The following is a 27,066-nucleotide window of genomic DNA, read 5'->3' on the forward strand; positions in this document are numbered from 1 at the left end:
CAGTGCACAAGCCCCAGGATATAAATGTTAGATGTTAGGGAGAAATTCTTTATTTGAGTGTCACCCAGAGAATCCGTGGACACCCCATCTTTGGAAGTGTCCAAGCAAGGTTGGATGAGGCTCTGAGCAACCTGGTCTAGTGAAAGGTGCCCCTGTCCTTGGCAGGGCATGGGAAACAGATGAGCTTTAAATTCCATTTCAACCAAAGTCTTTCTGTGATTCTCTGAAGCTGTCCCCATGCTCAAAGATGCTGCAGCAGGTCCATCTCCTGCCCACCACAGCAGCCATTCCCACATAAACCCTGTGCTCCTTCCCACACTCCTCATTCCATTACAGCGCTTTTGAGGAAAAAGAAATTTGGTTGTGGAGGAGCCATTGGGAGACTTCCAGATGAGTTTAGGGAATTTTTATCCAGCACACGAGTATCAGACAGCGGAGCTCTGCTCCACAGCTGCCTCACTGCCAGACTCCTCACGGCAAGGCTGGCAGACCCCAGCTTCCTGCTGGAAAGAGGAATCCTCCTCCAGGCACTTGCAGCCAGCTTACAGCTGCTGCAGCACTTTTCAGGGAAATCTGTCCCTCCACTGCCAGCACCAATTTGTGCACATTTGCAGGTGTGACAAGTTTGCTTCAGATGACCTCTGGGAAGGCAAAAGCGTTGCCTTGAAAGTGTGGCAGTGATACCACTTAGCACATTTTCTACTTCAAAGTGTTCTACCAACACTAATGAAGTGAGCTTAAAAATAAGAGCTGAAAACACCCTAATAACATGAAAATAATGCCCTGGAACAAGTATATAAGCAAGAAGGCAACAAAGCCATTATAAAATGAGGACATTTTTATTTTTTTTCTTTAATGAGCTTTCTTTACCCAATCTAATTTAGAAGTAGCTCATCTGTTTAGCTGAAACCCTCCAGTCATTTTTTGAGAACACTGAGAGGTGGAATATAGCAACTAGAGATGTAAAATTTCAGTTCTGTGACCCTGGTGGCCTGGGAGAATATAGTATTCTATTTAGGAAGCTCTTAAATTACTTCACTTATCACTCCAGACTATTTTTAAGATACATGTAAATGTATGGTACAGAGTCCCTCAAAGAAACAGTCAGCCCCCGTTTTGAAGCTCTGAGACTGAGGGACTCAGCTGAGATTTGACCAGGAGCTGTACACAGTCACAGGTGTAGTTTTGTTCTGAAAGCATCATTAGGACACGTGTAGCTGTGAATAGATCAGAGAGGTTTGAACAAAGCAAGCAAAAATTGCCAAATCCAGGCTTCTCATAAGTTAGTCTCCCATTGCTTTTAATAGGGTTAGGATTTTGCCTGCTGGACTGAATTCCCAGCTCTACACTGAATCCACTGTAGCAGAAATCCCTTAATCTCTCTGTGCATCCTTCTCTCTGTGCTCTTTCCTATCTCCTCATCTGTGGATGAGAATGATACTAAAGTCTGCCTCTATGGGTATTATGAGAACTAATTAACTGAGTTTTCAGGAAAATTTCAGCAGCAAAGGCAAATTTCTCCTCTGGAGATAAAACGCATACATACACACAGATAGATACAGATATTTCTGTGTATTGATAGAGATACACATATAATCTGGTATATATAATATACCTATCACCTGCCAGACCTCTCCTAATGTCAAGGCTCCTCTTTTCTCTGCCTTGTCTTCCTTTTACAGTCCCACTATTTTTAAATGCTGTACTTTATTCAAAGTCAGTGTGGAGATGTCAGGCAGGTAGTTATTAAAAAAAAAAAAAATGAAAGAAAGAAAAAAGAAAAGCAGAAAAGCCTCTGCCTTCTCCTTATTTAATAGCATTTTTGTTCTGCAACCATTGTTCCTGCCAGTCAGAAAAACTGCTTGGTTTTTAATGAAAAATCCTAACAGCAACAAATTGTAGCCCTCCCTTTCAACACAGACATGCCCTTTGAATTTAATTATGCCTCAGGCAATGCATTACAATGAGCGTGTGATAAGTGACACCAAAAATCTTCCAACAAACAGAGCAGATATCCCCCACTGGGCAAAAATAGCTGAATACCAGATTGCCAGGTTTGGTTGGAACTCACTCAGGGCCGGAGTGTGCCCGAGTTCCCCCACCCAGGCTGGTCCCTGATCGGTCCCACTGATCCAGGAGACCTGAGCACTCCCTGCGCAGCCCTGCAGTGTGGGAACCCAGGACACCCCTCTGGCTGTCCAGGATGGCCAGGACCCCTGCCAGGGGGCTCAGAAGCCCTGGCACAGAGCCCAGAACACCTGTGGGTTTGATTATGACCCGTGGAGCAAATTACCAACCTTAGATGAAGATCTGCAAGCCACAACAGTTTAGGTAGAATAATAGTGGCATTATCATGAGGTGGAAAAAGTTGATTTTGGGGTTTCTGGTATGGGGGTTCAGGAGGCAAGATGGAGGGAATTGGGCATATCCAGCCTTTCTCCTTCTTCTTCTTGGCCTCCATCTTCTGCTGTGATGTTGGCACTTTTGGATTGGTTTAGAGTAGAAGCTCACTGTCTAATGTAGGTGATAGGGATTGGAGAGTAATTGTAAATATTGTATATGTAGTTTTAGTATAAAGACATAACACTGCCCTGGGGGCAGGCAGAGTGCCTAGAACTGCCCTGATAGACAGACCTCAGCAAAGCAAGAGAAAATTTTTTTATAGATAAGATACAATAAACAACCTTGAGACCAAGAACTGAAGAGCTCTGACTCATTCTTCAAGTGCCAAGCTGAGAAAAGAGACTTTCTAACTTTTCTCAGAGTCACTCTGACAAGTTAAACATCCCGACACTGCATCCTCTGCATCTCCTGCATCCCGGCTCCAGGAGAGCTCCAGCCTCCAGGGAGGGCTGCAGGACTCTGCCCTGGCAAGGACATTCCTGGAGGGGTAATTCAGAGCCCCCAGCAGGAGCCCAGAGGAGCCGGGGACAAAGGAAGTGGAAAAGTTTGGGAGGTTTCCTTTCCTCCCGGATTAATTTCTCACAAGCTGTGTCAACCATCCACAGTTAAACAAATACTTGAGATATCTATCAACATTTCCCATTTGGAGGGAGAGGCAGCACAGATTACCTTTGGTTTTGTTGTCTTGGGAGCTACCACAGCCAGCAAGAGGAGACTGCCTGGGATTTTTCTGATTGTTCACAGAAGAAAATTTCCTGTGAAAACAAACACCCACAGCCCTGCCTGTAATGCAACACCAGGGTCAAACTCTGTCCTTTTGCATCCTTCTGGATGCTAACTTGGGATAATGCAATGCCCCTGTGTTTCTTAGATATTCTGGGATGGCCAGTGACTCCCAAGAGGCAGCAGATCATAGAATCATAGGATCACTAAAGGCTGGAAAAGATCTCCAAGAGCATCAAGTTCAACCTTTGAGCAAATGCCACCACGTCCACTAAACCATATCACAAACAGACATGTCTACTCCATTTGGCAATATCTGGTAATGCTGGTGGTGCACAATGGTTGGGTCTAATTATTGGGATGCAAAGTATTCATTGCAAAGGGAGAAAAGTCACAGACACCTTCCGACTGCTGGTGGGAAAATATCAGGACAAGTTCTAGTTAACCTCAAAAGCCATATGGATGTAAACATAAAATGAAGCAATTCCAATCCTGCCAGAGGGTTTCGTTATTTCAAAGTAGCTGCATTGGACATGGTCTCTGTCTTCCATTTCCTTTCCTGACAGTACAGGTGCCTTGGCTTACTGATATTTTAAGAGAGTGAGTTTTTATTTTTTATACCAGATATAGCTGCTCTGGGTCTGAAGACCCTCTTGCTCATGTCAGGGAGCTGTTTCCCTGCTGTGGTACAGCTCTCTCGTGAGCTTCTGCAACAGCTGTTTTCATTGAAGTCTTAAAGATGAAAGACAGACAGAGCTTTTAAAAAGAGAGGGCTGGGATTCACAATCAAGTTATTGCAGTTTAATGTGTTTCTGTGCAGCAGCTGAGCCACACCAGCCAGCTGGGTTCACACCCTCAGCTTCAGTGAATGCAGGATTTAAACTGCACATCACCATGCCCTGAGTATGACTCTGGTCAGACATCCACAATAAATCATTCAATTTCTTGAGCACAGTAACACCGTCATGTAACTGAGTTCTCTAGATATTTAAATGCTTAATTCTTCCTTGCACTACTAACTTGCCCTGCAACCATGGGCAATACCACCTCCTTATCTTTCAGACTTCAAGTGTAAAATGAATATGAGGAGTGCTTACACAAAAGGGTAATATAAAAACAGAAATGAGAATCTATGAGGTGCTGAGATATTCTGGACACCTGGCCTAAGGGTCATTTTAAACACCCCATTCTGCTAAGAGGAATTGGAGTGGCAGTGCTTTGCTTTTAGTCACCCTCAGTGCTCCTCGTTATTTATGCAGCTGTGGAGCTGAAAAATGACTTAAAGTCCTGTCTTTTTCCTGCAGTAAACAGAGGCCAACAGGGCTGCACTGCTCTACAGGAGCTGAGGAGCTGCATTGCTTTGTTGCATGTTTTTATGTGAACCTGTGAGTCACAGTTCCTGTACTGAAATATTTCCAAGTGCATCTCCTTTCAAAGATAAAATTTTCGGAGCTGCTGTCATGTGTCACACATAAACAATGTGAAGCATAACATCAAACACTTGGAAAGTGTGCAAGTACACCAAAAGAAAGTCAGGTGATTCACTGAGCTTTAGTTCAATATAACTGCATGAGTTTTACACCTAGAGGACTCGGGTTGCTGTAACTGTTACCTGTGAATAAAGCTTCCTTCTGGCAAGTGATAATTAATTCTTAGATTTTAGAAGTTTCTGAATTTCAGAGACCCCTGAGCACATTTGTATGAAGATTAGACATTGTTTCTTTTCTCCTTTTCTCTTTGAAGTCTTTTCTTCAAAGATTGCAGCTCGCTGTTCAGACTGCATAAATCCTCTCTTGACAGAGCCAGCTTTTCTGTGCATTTACAGAGCTTTGAGTCTGACTCTGCTCTCCCTTACTCTGCTCTGTGCCCCATCAAAGAACAGAGAGATTGTCAGCACCACCTCGCTGCCAGTGGGGAGGAGAATCAAACCCTTTGCCAAGTACATCAAGTGAATTGCTCACCCCCTGTGGGGAAAATTTACCACCTAACAATGCAGTAATTGATATTGATGGTGTGTCTTGTTCACATTTCAATTTTTTAGAAACTTGTTTTCAGGATTGTGAGAAGCCAGGTTACAGTGATCAAAGGTCGAAGCCTTATTTCCCTGTAAAACAACTTCCCTGGGGCTATGCCTGATGTGGGAAGACATTTGTGGTTTTGGAAAGAGATTTATACAAGACACATACTTAAACTAAAAAAAGACCAAAGATACTAAATTACAGGAGTGGGATTTTCTTCTTATTTGCACACCTATGAATTGTAAGCAACTGCTCAGATGCTGGAGAAATGAGCTCATCCACAATTTTAGTAGGAGTAGTAAGTGCTGGGCCCATAGAAATGCAGCTGAATTCTTAATGTTCACACCTTAGTTGAACTTCTCACTTCTCTCTTCTCAAGCTGTGCTCCTCTGACCTTGTCATGAAACAATATTTTGCTACTTCTTTTCTAATGAAAAAAGAAAGGAGAAGTGTTTGCTTTTCTTTTCTATCTTGTTGAACTAATTTTGGGAGGGGAAAATGGAAGAAAAAAAAAAAAGAAAAGGGAAAGAAAAGGCAAATATTCATATAATCCAGGAATTCCTTTTTTTTTTTTACAGTTTGGGATAAATAACCCCCATTAGTGAAAAATTAGAAAACCAGTGTTCCACCTTTATAATTCACAGAATGCTCTAGCTGTGTGCAGAGCTGAATTTCAGGGTCTTGGTGTTAAATAGTACAAATCTTCAAATATTCCTACTGCTGCCTCTGCTCTCAGCTGCCCTCCCTCAGTGACCACTGCTGATAACCTGTGTGTGAGTTAGTGGGTGACTTCCTCACTGCTGAGGTGAATAAAAGTTTTACCATCCAGTCCAATTCTTGTACATTAAGTTTCTATTCAATGTGATCACTGAGATGACCCAAGACAAGCAATGGGATAAGAGGAAACAGTGTTCTACAGTCTGGTCAAAATTGACACCTTTCCATGTGGTAACATCATGGTTTTGGCCAAATCACTGCAAGTCATGGCAGAAGCCTTCACACTGAAAATACATGGCTGTATGTTCAGTGATGCAAATTATATTTTTCACACTTGCTCATTAGCAAGTGCCTTAAAAATACCCCAAACTCTCATAGGAATTGGAAAGTACCAGAGTAGTGAAGTGTCTTGCCCAAGACATCAGGGCAATGACAGAAGAGTAGAGGGTAGAGTTCTCTCTGGAGTAAAGCCTGGAGCACACATTCATCCCACCTTCAAACCACCCTTTATGTTACATTGCTTCCCAGTTTAGTGTCCCAACCGGTCTAGTCGTGCCCTCTTAAGCATTCTTGACTTTTATCTCATATAATTTCACAGAAATTTCCTTTCGTAGCCTGACAAAAGAAATATTTCTAACTCTTGATATGAGTCCTTTCTTTTTTTCCCCCAAAATATTCAATGCACAGACCCAAAATTTTGGGTTTCTTCTTGGAACTGGCCCTCTGAGCCCCGTGTGCCTCCTTCACCCACCTTGAATATTCCCAGCACAGCTCTGTGGTGGCCCAATGTGCCGGATACACAAGTGCAACTGCACCAGCAGAGCTCTCTCCAGGGGCCACAGGCCAGATGACAAGGAGCCAGGGAAGGAGGTTCACAGCTGAATGTCTTTGCCCAAGGGAAAGCAGACCAAAGAATACAAAATGTCGGCAGAGGGCATGCTGCCCTTGATTGAGCCCCGCTGGCTGGAAACCCAGAATTAACAACAGCAACAACAACAAGAAAATTAGTAAGGCTTGCCAGCTGGGGAGAGACATCTGGCTAGCGATCAGAGGGGCATGTGAGTCAATTAATCCATCTCCGAGCTGGATTAGCACATTGAAACATGCTTCCCTTCACTGCTGCAGAGGGACCTGTTGAATGAGCTGTAAAGATGAATGGAACTAAAGAAATTTCATTTAGATGAAGAAAAATGGCTCTGAAGTAGTGAGTGGGTGGTTTTTACATGCCTTATGTGCTGCAAGAATTAAGCACAACTCAGAGAATTTAGGGCATGAAACAGCCATTTGGATACAAAAGCTCTTGCATTTCAGATCTCATTGATTTAAAATTTGTATCTTGATATCTGCCAATTTATTTCTCATGTTTATAGCATATCCAGGAAAAAAAGATACTACAGCTCAGGAAAAATAACTCTTTCAGTTCATTCTTTCACAACTGTGGTAAATCAAGTTACTGTCACCACAGAAGCTATTCCTGGGCTCTTTTGCTATTAAATGGAATGGCAGGACTGTTGCTCAAGGGTATCATGCTGCATTTAGATCTGGAGAGATTGAGACTCAGTCTCCACCTTCTCTGTCATTGCAGATCTATGGGACATGGTCTTAAATACTTTTCAGATTGCCAGAGATAGGACCTGAAGGGATGAGTTTGGTCACTGAGTTCAGTTCTTGCTGTCATGAACCATCAGGTCATATTATCCCTTCTTTGGAATTCTTCAGCTCCCTCATAAATTTTGGGATTTTTTGACTGTTATTCCTGTAGTCAGAAAGCTTTTCCAAAACTTCATTCCTCTGCTGTTTAGAAGCTTCTTTATAATTTCCATTGTCTGTTTATTCAGGACCAGGTTATAGCCATTTGTTCTAATTCCAGAAATGTCTTTTACTCTCCTCCCTTCCGAGTACTCAGACCCCTGAGGTGTCCATGGACAGCTGTCAGAAACTTCAGTTTTCCTTTCACTAAGCTAAACATGTGAAGCCACATTTGTTCTCCCCTAAAACAGCCTCATCAGCCCCCTGTGTTTTGCAGTAGTCCTTCTCTATACCTATACCTACTTCAATTATTATTTTCACAATACATGGATCATAAACAAGTTTCAAATTATATCCTGTGCAATGGCAGAAACACCACCTTGCACCTGCAGAAAATACCATTTCTGTCTCTACTCTGGAAGTTGTATTCACTGACTGGGGAGCTTTCAACTTTAGGAAAGTATGAGGAATTTCTGTTAGCACCTGGAAGTTTATACTTGAGACCTGGTAGGAAGAGGCACATGAGTTTTCTCAGCTGGGGGATGGTGCCCAGGGACAATCTTGATGCAACTATTAGCAAAGCAAATTGAGTGCTAGGATACATCAGGAAAGATTTCTCCAGCAGAAGTGGTGGGGACTTTTTGTATTACTAATGAGCTAAACAGTGCCAGTGAAAAGACATTGACAATATAATCCTGATTTGCCCATACTGAGAAATAGCTTGAATGATCCCTGGAGTTCTTTTGGGATGTGGCATTGTTCTGAATAATTCATTGACATGTGTGGGGACTTAGCACATAGTGGGGACCATTCACCAGATGCATTTCCAGCGTGGGCCCCCTTTTCCAGAGGCTGGCAGAGGCAGCTGGATGAGTGCCCACTACTGTGGCCTAATGATCTCATTGCCTCAGGGTGGTCCCACAGAGGTTTGATTGGTGAGACCAGACACAGCCATACACATGAGGGTGCAGCTCCTCGTGTCAAGGACTGTGCACAGTTCTGTTCATCTGTACTGGTGGCAGAGGAGCTCAAAGAGTGCAGCTACAGCTCCTAAACAGTGACAGACGACAGAATATGATTGTATAATTTAATGGCTAAAACAGTCTTCAGCCACAGAGGTTTGACCAATTTAACTCTCCCAACACAGCTCCTGGGAAGAGGCAGGAGACCATCTTAGCCCCAGTAGTATTCACATCAGATCTGTGGGATGGAACCTTCTAGTTCTGGAGCTCCAGAGATTTTGAAATGGCACAGCACAGCTGTGTCAGATGGTATCCAGATCAGAGTGGTCCATGACCCATCCGATTTGCTAAGATCATTTCAGCCAAACTGGCTCAGATATACTGAAGAACTACCTTGGTGATCAAAAGAATCCAGAATTAACTCTATGAGAGCAGGAAAAACTGATTTTGAATGCTTTTGAAAAATCTCCTTTATACTCAAAGAGAGCTTTATGTACAGAAACTGTCCACAGCCCCTGGGAATTTGGTTCTCAATTCCTTTAACTGGAGCATGTCAAATAATTTCAGCTGTCACATGTCATGTCTGAGAGACCGTGAGCTTTGACACAATATGTGTCAAATACACCTTCAAAGAATGCAGCACTTCTCTGGGAGGTAATGACAATTGCTGAGCATGATTTCCTTCTGAATAAATATGAAAACTTCATGGACATCAGTCAAAAAAATTAACTCTCCTTGAAGCCATTTCATAAGAAATGCCTTCTTTCCTCTGTCTCTGCTACCTCTCTCCTCTCTCATGGAAAATGCCAAAGTGGATAAGTTCAGGACTTACCTCTCAGGAAAACAAGGGGACCTAGAGTACTGAAAGTCAAAACTCACAAATATCTGTACATAACTAGGGTTGTATGAAGCTGACAGACATCCTGTCCCTGTTGCTGCTGTGTCACTCAGTGTCCATTACTGGCTATTGACTGTTCTCCAGGAGACAGTCCCAGAGATAAAGAGGGAAAGACTCCCTCTTGGCAAGTGTATGAAGCCAATTGCAGGGAGCATGTCACCCCTTTAGGACCCCTGCTTACACTTACATATTGCTTACAGTATTTGTCAGACATTCAGTTATCTCCTCAGAGGGACCAGGAAGGAGAAGAGAAGCACTTCTCCCCTTTTTTCTTTAAGCACAATGAAAAGACTCAGACCTGGTCCCCAGTTCAGGACTTGTTCAGATCAGAGATTCAACAAAGCAAACTCCTCTTTGTTAGGGGACCACCAACAGTTCATTCAAAAGGAAATGTAATTTTAAAAGTGATCATAAATAGATATGAGTACTTGAAAATAAGAATTTCAACATGAAATGCCGTTAGATATAAATAGAAGACAATCTAAATTTGTGGACTTAATAAATACATCCAAACTTACGCTCAAAGCCCATGAATGTGGTGAAAGGATTCCAATATTTTTCTCAAAACTAGTGGGGAGTATGGGACTTACAGGGGCAAAAAAATGTCCCTACAATCACACTTGACAGAGAACTATGAATTCTATTGAGATTTCATGATCAGCAGACGATAAGTTAATCATGATGAGAGAAAAGAGTCAATTAGGACAGCTCTAGGAGCATGAAATAGATGTAAATATCCCATTATAGCAATTAAGAAATATTCCTTCAATATGGCACAGCAAGAGGCACAGGGAAAAGACCAAGGAAAGAGAAGCCTGGCCAAGCTGGTTGTCACCTATGCCAAGTGCAATTGTAGAACTGTTTGCTGCCAGCAAACACAAACCACCAGCAGTGGCTATCTCAGAAGTGAGAAGTCCCTGATTCAAGAAGACAAAAACAAATGGGTATTTTAAATTTACCTGCAAACTGTCCTGATTTTACTCATCTCTAAAATAACCTGTGTATTCTAAAAAGAAAGTGCTCTTGAAGAGAGATTTTTAGCCTGCTTGATAGGATATTCAGCAGAAACTCTGGGAATAATAAAGGAGTGTTTAAAGCAGATTGCCTGCCTCATTCAGCTGTGTTATGGAGCTGATCCAAAGACACCCAGGAACTTTAAAAGGTGCTGGAGCTGGCCCATCAGTTTCTAGTACTAATAGGAACTGAGCTGTTGGTGTTTTTGCATGACATCCTGTAAGGAAAATCACTGGCATTTGGCTTACTCGGGAGATTTCACCATCTGTTATTGTAAAGACCCAATAGTGATACAAAACACAAATAAGCAAAAAAAAAAAAAAACCCTAACACTCTGTCAAAGTTAGTGAGGTCTTAAAATATTCCTGCACAGGTAGAGAATTTGCTGGAGGAGAATCAACAGAGCACCGGGCTCAATTACATCCGAGTTTCCTGTGTAAGACCTGTCAAGCAACTCCCATCATCACGTCTGTAAGTGAGTGTGAGTAATGGGTTTTATTTAAATTCATGTGGTGTTTGCTACCTACACCCAGACAGACAATGGACAGATAGCAGAACAATAATCATTAAGAGGCTATCACTTAATTCTTGTTTTATTCTGCAGCTTGCCTGCCTTCATCTGTCTTCCCTTCTGAAGAAGTGAACACGTTCCTTCTGTCTCAGATGGAAATGCAATGGCCTATTATGCATTCATCACAAGTTTTCCATTTTCCATCCAAAATCATGACAGTGATACAAATATGAGAGCCCACAGAATTTGTTTCCAAAAGCATTCAGCTCCACACATATGTGTTTAGCTTTCTGCAATTGAATTTCTTATCCCCCAAAACACACAGTCAACTTCCTTCTAAGTGGCAAATATAACATTTAAGGAGTTTATTTGTCTTACTGAAAACAATAGGTAATAAGTATGGTGATAAGGGCAGAGCATCCTACAAAATATTGAAGAAATCTGTTGGCTCACTGCAGTTCTATTGATTTAAGAAACACAAAGGGAATATGCTGAACAAGATGAAATGGGAAATTAAGTAGCATCATGTGAATGTAGTAAAGCATCCTACATACTCTCATCACTGTCAGCTTCCTGCAGGACAAAAATGTGTGTTCAGCCTTGAAAACTATGTCCTTCCAATGCAAGTATTGGTAAGCATTCATTGCCCTAGCTATCTGAATTCCTTTGGGTTTAAGGAAGCTGTCAAAGCTTTACAAGTTGTGAGTGCTGTTGTGCAAGTAAAATTAATGACTCCTGTTCTGCTTCCCATATTTAAAGCTTTAAATGAGTCTTATTGCTGTGGAAAACATGAGGAGGAGCAGAGGGGCTGTCAGGATGGAATTATAAATCTTTTGGCATTTAAAATCTCAGACCTGATTGACCTCATGACGGTGCTTCAGACCAGTGTTTATCTTGGTGTTGTAAAGCAAGCAAATTACCTTTACCCAGGCATGAATCCCACTTTGCAGTCTGCTGTAACTAACTGGGGTATGAGGCTCAAGTGAAATTCTCCAGTCAAGCAAGTAAACATGGAAAAACAAACGAAAACATTTGCATTTGAGGAAGTATTAAATGTATTCATCATCTGCCCTTTGAGTCTGTGTAAGTGCTGGAGTAAGGAGACAGTAATACGAATAGTTGTAACTCAGTTATTAAATAAAATGGAAATACATGAATAATTAATACAAATAATAACTGGTTCTTGCCCAGCTGCTGTATGCTGAGGTTTTAGCTGGTGCTTGGCAAGGCATGATGGACTAAGGGTTGCTTGGGGAGACGGCTCCCTTGTAGCCCAGGTCCCCAGCACACTGTAGGCTGCAACATGAGCTCGGGGCTGGCTATTTTCAGTGCAGTGAGGAGCTCCCAGCAGCACCCTGCTCGTGGCTGTAGGATGAAGCCTGGCCTCAGAGAGCAGAGTCAGCCTGCCAAGCACTCTGCCTACGGTGTCTGCCTAAGCAGCAGCCCTGGCCCAGGGGAACTCAGACTCAATCAATAGGTGTTATTGACACCCTCATATTTCAGCTGGCTTCCCTGCTCTTCCCCACAGCCATTAGAAAGGCTCTCCAGAAAGCACTTTGGAGCAGCAGCCAAACCCACATTCTCAGAAAATCCCATGGGAGATTCCTAAGGAACATCCATGTGCCCAGAAAGTAGAGGGAACTCCAGAAAAACTGCTAGCTTATGGTTTTCTCTCTATGTGCTTGCAGCAGAGATGACCCCACATGCCCTATTGAATTGTTCTTCCACCAGTCCTTTCAGAAGGGAGCAGGTGATAAAATTCTGCAGAGAGTATCTCCAGTTCTACCAGTATGCCCCTAGTTCCTGCTTTACCCACCAGCATCCTCTCCCACAACCCAGAAGCTACCTTTCCTTGCTATGATATGTCACAGCACTGAAGTTAGGTCTGAGGCATGGTGCCAGCTGAATGGACCTCTCTAAAGCCTGGAGATCTGGGGATTCATCCAATGGGGCCAAATATCTGCTGCCATCAGAGGCACACCTAATTTACCTCCATGCAAAGAGGAACAGAGTGTACTCACTGACCCCGCTGCTGTGCACTGCGGGAGCGTGTAGAGCGTTCCAAGCATTAATCCTTAGGACACAACTGCAAGGTCACAAAGTAATATTATCTTCTATTTTCTATAGGTACAGAGAGGTGAGCCCAAGACAGAGATGAGACTGGAACCAGATTTCAGTGCTCTGGTTTATCTGCTAGACTGAAGCCTTTCCAACAGTTGGAAGGGGATTTTGTGTATTATATTTTGAACACAGAAAAAAATAATCTTGTGTGTTTTAATGAGTGTAGGAAATATGTCATGTACATGAGTTTTTCTGAGATTTGGGGAAGTCAGTTATTAAGTCAGATGATTGTCATACAGTCAAAATTGCTGAAGGGCATCTTCATAGAAAGTTCCAGGGTTTGCTCCTTCTCATCAACAACACAATGAGTATTCAGGGCACTTTAAATTGTTCTGACCTATTATCACAGAGCTCTTTTCTCTTGGTTCTGCTGCTGGCTATGCATTTCCCCACAGAAATTAATTATCTTTATGAACAAATTGCTTCGTAAAGGACTAGCACTGTGGCCATAGCTGTCTAGTTTAAGTGAGGCAGCATAGGTAAAGAGAAATGGGTACTTAGTGAATGTTTTTGAGGGGAAACAAATTAGCTTTGGATGATGAGGACCTGAAAAAGTGTTTTAGTAACCTATATGGTGTTTACTTTTAGCAGCTATATCAGTCTTTTAACAGGAACCATTTCTTCTTGTGTATGGACTGGGCTGCAATGAAGGTAATACCCCACTGCCTGCAGCTTCTTGCTCTCTTCATTGTTCTTAGGCATTCATGATCTCTGAGAGTTTTATGCTGACACTGGAAAGAAGTGATCTTTGCTTCTTCTGCCATTGATTCAGGCCATACTTTGTTTTCTCCACAGTTTCTCATTGCTAAAATACAGGGATGGCATTATACCCTGTAATAAAGGGAGTTGTAATTGTGGAAAAATACAAAATCCTGTTTATTGGTTCAGCTGCTGAAAAGGAGAGAGATGATCATAATTCCATGGGGAAAAAAAAAAAAATTCTGAGTGTGAGGGTTAGGCGTTCAAAACTGGAGAAAATTAGTTGTGTTGCAGGTTTAGCTCCCTGCTGCCTTGCTGATCCATCTGGGACACTCTCAGTCCCTGAGTGAAGATCATGCCATTACTTTGGACTCACTGCACTGAAGCACAGCTAATGCCCTCCTGTAATTGTTTCCTGAATGCTGAAAACAGCAACAAAGCCCACATGCATGCATGCACATATATGCTCACTGCTATGCTTAGCCTGATGGAAATTTTGTAAATTGCTAACCCTGTCTGGAATTGTATCACTTCCAACCAAACCTCAGCACATCGGTTTGGGCAGCAGAGCTAGGAGTCAAAAATGGGTTCTGTGGAACAGCAGGCTTAACAGCTGAAACCATCAAAGCTCTGAGCCTCCATGCTGGCCAGATGATGAGTTTTTAATTTCTTCCCTGTGGGTCCTGAGATGCAATAGACAAAATAGGAAAAAAATCATACGTCAGTTCTGTTGGCCTTTAAATGTAAATGGAGAAAATCTGCAACTTCTATCAGAAAAGAAACTAATCAATTGATATATTTCTGTGGACCTACAAAAGTTATGTAGCTCTCACATGCAGATATCTATCAAAACTCTCTGAATTTCTTAGTACACCTACTCAAATTCCATATACTTTGTACTAGATGCATAAAATCAGAGAGGAAAGGAGGAGGAATTTAATTTTACACTTGAAAAATTATGGATCTTTCATTTCTATGCCTCCCCACATTACACTCATATTTAATTTAAGATCTTAAGTGGTTCTAAATAAGCTTCTAAGATTCAGTTTAAGCACAAAATATCCATTCAGGATGAATGAATAATTCTGAATATCTGGAACAAGAGAACAAAAAGGGTTTTAACATTAACAATGGGACAGATCCATCAACAAGATAACTATGATTGACACAAATGGAGTTTCTTTCACTGGTACTTGATTTGGCCATTGCATTAGGCAGTGTTTTATTCCTTGTGATTAGAGTCCTAGATCAAAACAGTCAGTTCATACAGGAGAAGTTGTAGTTCAAGTCTATAATACCCTTGACCCACTGAACCAGTGGACCAGACAAAAGTCTCATAGTCAGTTGATAACTGACACAACTTCTTGAATTTATCTTGAAAATTGTACAAGTTTTCCCTGACTGTGGTGCCTCAAGGATTTCCCATCATGTGGTTGTCTCAAGCCCTAGGTGAGTGGAAATGTAGAGTGTTTTCTCCTTGAGGCTCAGTGCACCAATAACTTGGGAGAAAGAAGCTGCTGGCATGAAGAGGGGGAAGGCTTGGAAGAGGAACACAAAGAGGTCACAACTGGAAAAAAAGGAGAAGGATACACCTGGGAGCTGCTGAGAGGCTGAGCTGAGCAGTAATCAATGAAAGCAACAGTTCACAGACTGAAGAAATGGAGCTTTCAGCATTTAAAATGCTATTGTAGCAAACAAACTTCCTGCATGCCAACACCCTGACAGCAGAGTGCCAAGTTAACTCACCAAGTTCATGCTGGACTAACTGGGGCATGCTGTGAAGATAATAAGAGCATTTATCTGTCATGAATGCAAGCTTATGGATTGATAGATCATTTGATCTGTATGACTGTATTATGGATTTGCCATTAGCTTTTATCTTTAGCCATGCTGACAGAATCAAAAAACATATTTATTACACTTGGCGGGTTTTAATCGACTTTGCATTTTCCTGTGAGTAGAGTTGGAACACAGATAATCTGCAAAATACACTGACAATCTTCCAGTTTATTCTGGTTTATTCATATTTTTTCCAAAAAAACAACTGAAGAGCATATCACAGATGCATTCTCCTGTAAAAGCTTTACATAAGATTTGAAGGAGAATAAACTAGCATTAGCCACAGAAGGGAGAAAGATGCAGTGCAAAAAAAGCTTATCCTCTGGGCTTGATGAAGAAAACAGCTCAAAGCCAGCAAATCAATGATCCCAGAATGAAACTGAAACACTGCCCACAGAAAAAATGGATTTGCAAAATGTGAGTTCTCCCTATTTCATATGGTATTGCTCCTTTTCACAGAGGAGAGCTTTTAGTGCTATGGCACAAGGTCTGATACCACCAAGGTATATATATATATAACATCCAAATAATGTGACAAAGGGACCAAGCCCCTGCTACACTGAAAATCTGAGAATGAAGGGGAGTCTCTCCCATGGAGATGTCTTTGTTGTTGATGGCTCATGTGAGCTGAGTGACTATATGTGGATTTCATCAATATAGTCAATAGAATGCAGGGTGTCAATCAGCGTAAAATAGAAAGGACCTGGGGCTTCTGGGGCACAGCAAGCTGTCCATGAGCTACAATGTGCCCCAGGAGTCAAGAAAGACAATGATATCCTGGGATGCACTAGGAAAAGCATTGCCAGCAGGTCAAGGGAGGTGATCCTGCCCTTCTACTCACCCCTAGTGAGGCCACATCTGGATGCTGTGCCCAGTTTTGGGCTGCTCAGTATGAGTGAGAGGGTCCAGCAGAGGCCACAAAGATGTTTAAGGGACTGAAGCATCTCTCTTACAAGGACAGGCTGAGGGAGTTGAGCCTGTTCAGCCTTGCAGCAGGACAAGAGGGCAAAGGGCAGAAACTGATGCCCAGGAAGTTCCACCTGAACATGAGGAAGAATTTCTGTCCTGAGCAGTGACCGAGCACTGGAACAGATTTCCCAGAGGGGCTGTGGAGTCTCCCTCACTGGAGATAGTCAAGAACCATCTGGACACAATCCTGTGTTCTGGGATGACCCTGCTTGAGCAGGGAGTTTGGAGCAGGTGACCCACTGGTCCCTTCTAGCCTGACTGATTCTGTGATTCTGTGATTCTGTGAAATGAATTGCATGCCAACAACTTTTGGCCATGTTGGCCTCAGTGACTAAAGGAGAATCTAAAGAGTCCACTCCACCCAGGAAATTCCTTTGCCCAGTTCTACAGAACCTGTTCATTGCCCATGGAGAGAAGTAGATACAATAGTGTGCAATTTATTTCATCCCATTACAGTGTCTACAATATATTTGATGAATCACATTCTATAATTAACAAATTCCAGGAATAAAGCTGTGCTTGCATAACAATAGGGGAGGTTAAAAAGTTAACGCCTGAGACTCTGAAAGGATAGAGGAGTTCTTGCAGCATGCCCTGGTCTTTTGAAGGCTGTTTTCCTAAGGAAATAGGGCTTATGCAATTACATTAACTGTCAATTCCAATGAAGTTTGAATGCTAGCCAGTGTCACCAGAATCATACAAAATACAGACTTTGAAGGCATTAATTTGTTACAGGTTTCCTTTTTTGGGGAAAGGAAGGTGGCTGAATAAAGGAATTAAAAACGTGATTAAAAACCCTTGATAAAGAAAGGCTGAAGAGTGAGCTCAGCCACACAGCAAACACCAAAAACCCCTGCAGGAAACCACAGGAAAAGAGGCTTTCCACAGATAGGCTGTATCACTATTGTAACCTATCTTACATCAGCTGGAAACTGCCAGATGATGTATCTGTCTTGGAAAAAATAAAATGCCCTGGTCTTATCCTATGTCAGAAAGAATACACTCAAACTGGAGCACAAGTGTCACCTGGGGATAGCCTGTGTTTGAGTGACATCAGGGAAAGCTTGCCTCTGAATTCAGTAAACCCTGATTTCACGCCTTGCAGACTTGTTTTAGACAGGGAAGTTACAGGTAGGGCACAGTTAAAGCAGTCAGTACTTTATCCAAAGCAGTGAGAATTCCAGTGGTCAGGAGTATTGGCCATCTTTGACACCTTTTTATTGCAAATGTAGATGTCACTTCCACAACCTACTAGGATGTACCAAAAACGTGCAGCCTGTGATAAGAGTAGGCTGTTACTCAAGTGTTGTCTTCATTTTATATTGGAGAGATGCCATAGGAGTTCCCATTTTAAATCTTGTCACCTGCTTTCACAGGCCTCCCCTGTTTTCCATGTATATTCCTGGGTGGAATAGGGAAAGGCAGATGCTGGCTATGCTGATTTTGCTTTCCTGAGAAAAGGTAGCTGGGCCTGAGCCATGAAGGGAGGGTATTTCACTGCTGACAAACTGAGTGTGATAGCCCCAAAAAGCACATAAGGTCATTCAATTTAAAACTTAGAGAACTGCATTTCTTTCTCCCTGCAAGCTGTCATGTAGCTTCAAGGTCTAGAATTTTGTCAAAGATATCTGCCCTAGAAAATGAATTTCAAAACTTCCCCTCAAGTTCCTTCACTTTTTCCATGCTTTTTATCATTTTGTAATTCCCTTCTTCCCAGTCACTTTTAGTGAGACCCTCAGAACTTGTCCCCACTCTCAGCACACCCTGAGCTGCTGCTCAGCTACTGCTGCAGCACAGCCACATCCAGGGCTGCTGTTTGCTTCCTGATTTTTCTCCTTGCTCAACGTTCCTTCTGCAGTTCATCACTTGGGATGTAGGGCCCTTTGCCTTCCCGAGGCATGACACTGGCATGTGGAGTAACACCACAGTCCCGGGAAAAACAATCTCCAGAGATGGTTCTTCTCCATCATCTTCCTCTCCATGAAACAAGCTGTGGAACTGGAAGAATATGCCCTTGAGGGGAGTGCAGCCTGATTCACAATCTGGCATGTACAATTCCTAACCTACTTTTTTTCCTCATGCACCTGGTCTTGTGGTTTCTCAGCTCTCCTTTTTCAATTGCTGCCTGACAGGAGAATTTGAGGCAATTATCACAGAATGGCTTTTATTGCATGCTTGCTGCCATGAGGATGGCTCTGCCTTCCTGTGGTCAGTAGAAATGTTGGCAATCATGAAGTTTCTCCCCAGTCAAAGCCAGAAAGTGCAAGCAAAGCAATGAAATCCTCACCTCTGGTTCAGTTTTGTTAACAAATACAACTAGTGACTCTTGGCTAGTTCTTGAATTCCTTAATGGGATTATTATTCATTCATGCTGGCCTCGGTGAAATTTGGGATACAAGTATTAATCTTATATTACAATGAGAATTGTAATAACAAGAGAGCTTGTTATTACAAGGCACAGAGGCCACACAGAAAGAATATCCAGTCCTGATCCTCCCAAAATAAATCAGATCTAACTCCTCCTGGAGTGAGGCAGGAGTACATCCTTACTGTGGACTGTGCCTTCCAAGAAATTATAAGCCTCTATACAAACATCCATGCAAAGCAGTTTTAACTCTTCCTTCACCAAAACTCTTTGTCTGCCTCTAGTGAGGGATGAAAGGAGCACAGTTAACAGCTGGGCCCATCCTGCTTAGCTTTATGTTCCAAAGGAGGACCCTCACTTTAGATGGCTAAAATTAGATATGAGCATTTCTCTGAATATTTTTTGCTAATTTCGTGCTTCATCCAAAGCAAAGGATCATCACCACAGAATAACCATAGAATGTTTTGGGTTGGAAGGGACCTTAAAGACCATTTAATTTCAACCCCCCCAGCAAGCCCCAGCAAATTGAATGCTTCTAGCAATAGGGAGTCCTCAGCATCTGTGGGCAACCTGTCCAAGTGCCTCTTCCTCTCACAAGCAATAATTTCTATATCTAATGTAAATCTACTCCCTCTCATGCCCTTCTGAAACGTCCCTCTCCCTGCAGACCTTTGATCTTGGCTTATATAAGGTGTGACCTTATAGAAGAACATAGGACAAATTTTGCACAGGCTTTAGAAAAACAAGTATTCACCAGGAATTGTTGAAGTTATTCATGTTTGTCTTTCCTCTGCTTTGTCGTTATGTCGGAGATTTGGCACCACAGAGCAACTCCTTGCAAGGAGAAGTGTCACAGACATGCACTGTGCTTCATCCAACAACCCAGCTGGGCCTTCCTCAGAGTACTAGCACTGTTCCAGATACTCTAAATAGGGCCTGTGTCCTTCCTTCCCTTCATTAGCAAGGAATTCCCCATCACACTACCAGGCCATGAATTATTCTGGCAGAGGGATTGAGGGCCAAGCTGGGTGGACTGCAAATTCAGTTCTGTGGCCAACCAGATGGCCGAAAGTCCATTTACTGTCAGCACAGAAAAGAATAAAGACAAAGGCAGTGCTAGAGAAAGCTGTTTCCTGGACAGTGCTGGGCAGAAGGTGACAGAATACAAGTGGCAAGGTCCCCAGGGTGTCCCGAAGCAATCAGTGAATGGAGACACAGTGAACCACCAAACCACACATGGCTTTACCCAGTGTCTCATCTCTTCTTTCATAATTTGTGCTAAATGCCTCTCTAAATTTTGAGTTAAGCTGTTGTTGCCATAGCAATGGCCATTTAGAGTGAGAGAATGCAGGGTATGTGTTGGGGGTGTGAGGTTCTGGCTCCTCTCATAAAAATATATGTCTGCATGTACACACACTGCTGTGGAGCTGCACGAAAGGAGCCAAGCAAGCAGTTTGCATCAGATCTGAGGGAGGGACAGGTGGTATGGAAAGAGAAGAGCTTGGTGCAGGTTGGAGCTGTTTGTTCCAGGATGCACCTTCGAAGGGCTGAGTACTAAACTGAAATGAGTCTGGGTGATAACTGACTGACATTTCATTTCTTAGCAGTAGAAGTCACTCCCTTGCTCAGGACAAAGCACACTCGTTGCTGCCTTCATGGGATAAATTTTTGCAGGAACAGGAAAAATTTGCTTTCTCTGGTTTATTTTCATTAAAAATAACTCTTGCTGCTAGCTCTTTATCAGGAAATGCTTTTAAGCAATCTACTCCCACTGTTTATACAAGTTTATTTACCAGGGCACAGGCTGAAAAAAAGTCAATAAATAATGCAGGTAATATATTACCTAATTTTAGATCCACTTCTAAGATTTTTCAACACACTTCTAAGTTTTTTCAACACTCCTAGCACTAGCATTTTTAGTGGTCACAACAGGAGAGATTCAGAACTTGTGAGGTTTATTCCTCACTTTATGCCACCTCTCTGTTGGGTGAGGAAACTTCTTAAATAGTTACAGCTAGGGCAAGATCCTGCCCACATCCCTGAGCCCATTTCCCTGAGGACTTTGGCAGAGTTCCATCTTCCTCCAACTAAATGTGGCTTAGAAGTGGAGTTAAGCATCACCTTGATCAGCAAGTGCAGGCAGGGTCTGAAGTGTTTTGGGAATTCTCATCCTGAGTGAGATTTAGGTACCTGAAGCACTTAACTGATGAAGAGGAGCAGTCCATTTGTTCACTGGCTGGGCCCTCAAGTGTCACATTTGAAGTCCCACATTTGACTGATTGTGAACAGCATTTTTCAAGTCCATAAATTCATAGCAGGGCATCCAAGTTTGATAATGTAGCCATAAACTTCTATGACATATCTTGTCCTTCGATGAGCCCAGATAGGGTCATGAATCAGAATTAACATTCCAGATTCCTGTAAGAATACCTGATTTAAGCTTTGAAAATAATCTGGGGCCCAAAAGAGAGCCATAAATATGAGTATTTTTGAAGTATAGCTCTGTATTTGCCTGTTTCTCAGTAAATAGCAGCCACCAGCTCCTGCTCCCTGTTGGTGACACAAGGACACACCTGGTGCATGGCAGACTGAGCTATTGTTCCCACTTCCAGTGGTACTTTCTGGTGGAGATGAGGCAGTCTTGTGCCTCTGACTGGAAAAGAAAAAGGCAAAGAGGATCTATCAGCCAGCAAACCCTACAGGCTTCAGTAGTTTTCTGATTTACAACAGCTGCAGAACAAATTCTGTAAAATTTTTAGTACAATCCAGTTCCCACAAATAGCTGAGGGCAGCTTTTGTTTCCAGCAAACTTCTGAGACTTTTGTGATTAGAACTATGAAGGCAGTAAGCACAATTCACGATCAATTATGTTTTATTAATGTTTTTTTAATACATGCCACAGCCCAGTAATCATGGAGCTGTTCAACAATGTTGATCTGAAGTCAGCTAATAGCAGGATGTAATTTGTGGCCGTCTCTGCTCACTTACAAAACACTTGCTCTGTTAATTGTGATTTCACACTCTGCTGAATGCTGTTGCCTGGAGGTAACATTCATGTGATGGAAGAGTTACCAGTCTGGGCTCTGGGGGGGAGGGTGCAGGAAAGGATCATTTCAACAGAGGCTACTGTTGTTAAATTTTTAATCCTTTTATATTAAAAAAAAGGAGAGAAAACAACTAAACATCAAAAAGCTACAATCCACTGCTAAATAGGTCTTTAAAACCTGAATATTCCTTCCATGTTTTGATCCCTTTCTATTGCTTTGTGTTGTTACCAGGAACACAACAAAACAAGTGGCCAGTAGGTGAAACCCTGTCAGGGCAATCAGGCACCTACCTTGACCTCATATTGTAGATGCTGGGCAAACCCAAAGAAAAGCCTATATTTTCATTAGAAATGTTTTTGTGCCTTCGGGGGTCCCAGAGACACCTGGTGACTTGCTTAACCAGAATAGGCAGGAGATTCTCCTGGAGAAGGTCAGAAAGGTTGCCACGTTATAGTGAGCAAGTTGAGCAGATGGAATCTCATCACTGAATGGTTGGTCAGGGGTGATGAGACAAGAGCTCAGCCCTGCACAGGCAAGGGCAAGGCAGCAGCTCCTGCTCTAGGTGTCTGCAGTGAATATGTCAGAGGGAGAAATATTGCCTCTATCAAATGAGAAGAACCATCTTAACCTGGAAAATTTCCAGCTGAGTGTTTGGTATGGCTGTGGCAAACTAGGAGATACAGCTCAGACCAGAAAGGGCTGGGAGCACCAGCCTGGGAAGGTTTTTTATTTGACTCATCACTAAATTGGGGCAGTGAGAAGAAGCCACAGAGGGGACTTTGCCCACTGCTTGCCATCACCTCCGCTATCCCGGTTTCTCCCATCCTGCGCAGTGATGTGGAGAGCTCCAAGCCAGGTTTGAGTGCTGCTGCTTGGGGGTACAAGCCAGGACTGGGTCCCATCAGAGCTGGGTGGCAGCAGAAATCACCACACATACAGCCAGAGAGGAAAAAGGGTGCACACTGCTGCCCTGTGAGTCTGGTGTGACTCTGAGGCTGCCTGTGCTGCCAGCCAAAGCCTCAGCAGAAAAAATAGTAGCAAAGGACTCTCTGCCCTCCACATATGCAGAGGCTCAGCCATATTTTCTGTATTGCCAGAATGTGGGGAAAACATCTTGGCACAATAGCAAGAATGAAATCTGGCAGCTCGTTCTGGAGTGAGCCAAGAATGCCCAGGCAGAGCTCCTCAGCTGGAGCACTGATTCAGGGGAGATCCAGGCTCAAGGAAAACCCTGCAGGCATTGCAGAGAGCTGAGAAGTGATTAGGGGCACAAAGCAGCAACGATCTCTGTGTGGGCAGAAAAAAAATAGATGGTTAAGAATCAATTAAGAGGGAAAGGTTAAATACGTGTCTAAAGAGTAAATGCACAGATACTCCTTGGGGGGCTATACTTTGGATGGTGTTAACTTAGTTAAGCCTCACTTGCATTAAGCACAAGTGTTAAAGCTTCTCTTAGCTAAATATTTCATCCCAACATGACACTGAAAACATCATGGTTTACTCTGTGCAAGCTACTCCACACTTGTGCCATCACCTCTCTCACCCAACATTTGACATTGATGACCTTAGCCTGGGGCTGGTGCTCCCACATCCCCCAGGAGGAATAATTGCAGTGACATCCACAGGTCACAGAAGCCAGCTGCTCCTTTGTCCCCAAAGACTTTATACTCCCATTTTTTCCTTCTCCATGCCTTTCTGGGATCACAGGTGAAGGCTGAGACTGAAGCCAACTAACACACAATCAATAAGCACACAGCACTTGCCTGCTCATTGCAGTCTCTGCTGGTGGGCTTTCAGCTGTCACCAGAGCCTGGAAGAAATAAGCAGATGGACAAAAAGCAGTAGGATTCAGCTGATTCCAAAGAAGACAGAAGGGAGGATGGTGGGACTTTCAGAGGTCTAACCCTGCATTACATCAAGATCATTACAGCACAAATTGTCCAGATGGCACAGAGCCTCGGGCTCACGGCTGGACTGCTCAGTGCACTTGAATGTACTCATTGTCAGAGTAGGGAGAAACTCCAGTGATTTAGGAGCCTGCATGGCCTGACCCAGAGCTCTGCCTCTGGTGTCTGCTCATTGTAACTCCTTCTCCTGAGACCAAACTCACTTTGGAAGAACTCAGACAGTGCCAAATGCTCTCATGTATTTTAACAAATAACAAAGACTCATATTTCCACACCATATTAATGTCTGACTATCTTCAGGGGCTCCTTGTTCCTCACCAGGCTAAATTAATACCTCTAGTTCTCATCTATAGAGTTATTTAATATCTGGAAACTTAAAGAGTAACACGTCAAAGACATCTGTTTTCCCCTCTGATTAATATTTTAAATCCTTTTTTTCTGAAACAGGATATCATAGATCTCTGAGGAGAGGGCCAGGCATCTGCTCTGTGTTGACATTGTAGAAAACATAAAGCATCAGATGTTGATGCTAACACAGTGCAAATAGTAACACAGTGTTCTGAATTTTTCTTCTTGTTCTAAAGCAACAGAATATAAGTTTTTATTTTAAGACTGGTGATTTACTCCTACTCTGATGTATTATATCTTGCTTTATATGTCTTTATACTGAAATTTCCCCTAAATTTTTAGGGCTTTTCAAACTCTTTTACAATATACTAGATATGGCATGAATTTGTATGGTTTGTAGCCTCATGCTGCTGCTGGTGCTAATTGCAATAATTAATGTTTTTCATGTACAGGTTTTCAAGATGAAGTGACATTCACAAAAGTACCTAATTGGAAAGCCATTTTTGTCATTTTTCACAAGGCAAGAAAAAAATCTGAGATGTAACAGCCAAAAATTGAAATTTAATGCACTTTGATTAATTTTTAGCAAATTTATATGTCAGTACCTGATTAACATTTCATGAAGGAAATTCTCCATTTCCATAGAAGAAATTTACTTCACCTCATCATGTGTTCTGCAACTTTTCCCTGGTCTGTTTGTTTCTTTGTTTTCTTTTATGTTCTGATTTAAGCTACCAGATTTCAGCCAGCCAGAATCAGGGTGTGAGCAATTTGTGCTTGGCACAGGTCTGTCACTGTAAGCTTTGGATCACTTTACAAATATTTCTCATCCAGAGGTGACAACATCTCTAATTATAATTGGCAAGGAGACTCAAGCTTGTCTGTCACTTTTTTCTGATTAAATAAGACATTATATTTCAGTGCAGTTCTCATCAGGTATTAAGGTCAAGCTCTGCCAGGGCACATATAAATTTATAAATGTGTTGGATGATCTGTGCTACTGTGCAAGTTACCCATGATCTCTGAGAGAAAGAAATCTTGGCATTCAGCTTCTTGTGTCACTCTTGAAAGACACACTGGAATTTTGAGCTGAAATTTGTATTGTTTTAGAAATTTGCTTCCCTAAGATAAAATTTTAGGGCAAAGCAAGGGCTCAGGGAAAGATACTTCTCTGATGGGTGACCTTGGAGAAAGATCTATTGATGAAACTATGAGCTTCAATATTTGTAAAATGCCATGAGAGCGCAGGTGTGCTGGGAAGCTCCTCTGTGACCTTACACTGGGCATGGTTCTCCTCCAAAGAAAGTTTACAAAGGACAGCAGGTGATACCGAGCTGGCATATGGCTCCAGGCACCACAATACCACGTTTTAGCTCTGAATAATGCAGTATAAATCCTCAACTGCCAAGGGGGAGCCACCCACAATAAAGCTAAACATAATCTTCTCCAGCACCCACGTCAGCTCTTGTTGCATCCTTTGTCAGGAAGCTGCATAAACAGATGAGCCCTGCAAAACACTGTGAGGGGGAACAAATGTGGGAAAATTTAAGATAGAGCACATGTTAGGGAGGAGAGGAAACCTCTCCAGAGTTTTAGTCCTGTCATGTATATTGCCCTATTCATTAGTTAATGGTGTTGAAAAATAGCTAGGCAATCTGAAGTGCCTCAGCTCTGTAAGGCTCCCATTCCATCCTCATAAATGGCAGATTGGAAAATGCATGGCTGCTGGGTGCTGGATTGCCAGTACCAAGCACTGGTGCTGGTATGATGGAAGGCGTGGACAAAATTGCCACTGACGTATGAGCAATAATGTTTGATTTATAAGTCATCTGGTTAAATGAAAAACTCTACTGCAATTCTCTTTGAAGTTTGACACCTACAAGACAAATAGGCTGAAAATGCTTAGTCTGATAAGAATTCATCTCTGAACCAACAGCACAGGTGGACCTGCTCTGTGAGCTGCAGACATGTGAATACAGCCCTGGAAGACAAATTTAGTTTTGGAGATTATATCAGTGGGATACTGAACGCAGAAACCCCAGACCCCAAACCCCAAACCTCTTTCTCATTTTTGTTGCTTTCATAGAAAGAAAAATGTGCCCATCCTTAGTAAATAAGCAAATTTACACCAAGAAATAGTAAATCTGTGCAATCAGCTTTTTACACACAGAGAAATAATCCACCAAAGCTGATGATTCAGACCTAGAGGCAAGTGGATTTAGAGTGAGAGCAGCACAGTTGCTATTGTACACAAGTGAGTTGCTTTCAGTAAGGGATGTGTCCCCCAAGGGCAGATGCAGCTTCCCCTTGTGGGCTTCTTGTGGTGGAAAGAGAAGGGGCTCTGGAGTGCCAAATGAAGATGCTTCACAAGCTGAGTGCTTCTGGCTAAAGTTCAGATAGAGCAATGCTGGCAGAAACCCTCTGATGCAGATGTGGAAACTTTTCTCCTTCAGCCTGTTTATTTTCCATGTTGATATTTACATTGCTTCTACACCCAGACTCTACTTCTATTTCCACCAGAGATCCAAAGGCTATAGGGCAGGAATGCAGTACTAACAGAACACCTAGAACAACACAGCCCTGCTGGTAGCTGACATTAAGACTTTAAATATAAACAAAAAATAAAAGAATTTCTCTTGGTCAGCAAGCACTTCTTTTTGAAATATCCCAGAAACATGCTTTAAGAGCTCTGCAAAAGCCAATAAGAGGGGTCAGTATAGTGAAATCACTTCAGGAAGGATATGATCAGTGGTATCTTCACCATGTTTAAGAGGAG

General features: G+C 42.5%; 1 protein-coding gene across 3 annotated transcripts in view; it reads left to right on the forward strand.

Annotated features, from left to right (window-relative positions):
- The window catches only part of GRM3 (glutamate metabotropic receptor 3), a 103,791-nt gene that overhangs the window by 27,984 nt on the left and 48,741 nt on the right, over positions 1-27,066 (forward strand). The window contains exon 2 of one of the 3 annotated variants that reach the window (XM_066550955.1): positions 10,858-10,965. The exons of 1 other annotated variant lie outside the window; for it this stretch is intronic. The gene's annotated coding sequence lies outside the window, so the exon portion shown is untranslated. The remainder of the gene's footprint in view (positions 1-10,857; positions 10,966-27,066) is intronic. One more of the 3 variants, XM_066550956.1, reaches the window with a different exon arrangement.

The sequence above is a fragment of the Molothrus aeneus genome, chromosome 5, assembly GCF_037042795.1.
Source record: "Molothrus aeneus isolate 106 chromosome 5, BPBGC_Maene_1.0, whole genome shotgun sequence".
Classification (NCBI taxonomy): Eukaryota; Metazoa; Chordata; class Aves; order Passeriformes; family Icteridae; genus Molothrus; species Molothrus aeneus.